This window comes from Octodon degus, unplaced genomic scaffold (assembly GCF_000260255.1).
Source record: "Octodon degus isolate 3935 unplaced genomic scaffold, OctDeg1.0 scaffold00112, whole genome shotgun sequence".
Taxonomy (NCBI): domain Eukaryota; kingdom Metazoa; phylum Chordata; class Mammalia; order Rodentia; family Octodontidae; genus Octodon; species Octodon degus.
The window spans coordinates 8,690,443-8,691,490 of NW_004524688.1; the positions used below are offsets into that span (position 1 = coordinate 8,690,443).

The 1,048-nt window shown below is 43.7% G+C and overlaps 1 pseudogene; it reads right to left on the minus strand.

The window, feature by feature from the left end:
• The window catches only part of LOC101574289, a 93,667-nt pseudogene that overhangs the window by 1,399 nt on the left and 91,220 nt on the right, over positions 1-1,048 (minus strand).

A 1,048-nucleotide genomic window follows, 5' to 3' on the forward strand; every position in this document is an offset into this window, starting at 1 on the left:
CTTGCCAGGGAAGCGCTTATTCCACTGAGCCATCTCCCTGGCCCCAAAATTATGTATTTGGTACAGGGTCTCACTATGCAGCTTGGACTTGTAGTGATACTACTGTTTCAACCTCTCCAGCGTGGGGATTACAGGCATGTGCCACCACACTGGGACTCAGTGGCCAGCTCAGTGGGCCTGGGGGCGGGGTGTCATGACATGGGTGCTGGGGATCACACCCAGGTCCTTGAGCTTGCCAGGCAGGCACTTGGACTGCTGAACTATCTCCCAGACCCTATTTTATAGTTTTTATTTTTATTTATTTATTTATTTTTTTGTATTTCAGGGAAGGGCCTACAGAGTGTTCAGGCCTGTGTTGAGCCTCCCAGGAACTGAGATTACAGGAGTGCGTCTCCACGCCCAGTCTCAATCTCCATCTCAGTGCGCCCTGGGGATGGGGCCAGCACGGCAGGCCCGGGGATTGCTTTCATCCATTGAGCTATTTGGCTGGCCCTATTTTATAGTTTTTTAAAAATTTATAATTTTGTCTACAAGGGAAATACAAAGGAAAATAAATATAAAGCAAATATAACTGCTATACTCTCTCAAGTAAATGTTTGTTTTAAAAAAACGTAATAAAATCAAGTAAATGTTTGTTTTAAAAAAACGTAATAAAAGAAAACAAGAGACAAGAAAAAAAAAAAAAAAAAAGCAAATATAGTGCCCTCCCAGTACACTCTGATTTCTTTATTACAGAGAGACATGAAAGAGCAGCTAATTATGGAAGACCATGTTTTTCGGTGCCAATTCCTCTCAAATGGATCTAAGGATTTAAACCAATCCCAAGCAACATCCTAGCACCTTTTTTTTCCCTTTCAGTGTAGGGAACTGAGTGCCAAGTCTTTGCACTAGGGTAAACTGTCACATCTTTATTCATTTTTTATTTTGAGACAGGTTCCACTCCCGTCAGTCTCCCAGAGTTCTGGGGTTAAAAATGTGCACCATCATGTCTGGCCTCTGCCACTTCCTCCTCCTCCTCCTCCTCCTCCTCCTCCTCCTCCTCCTCCTC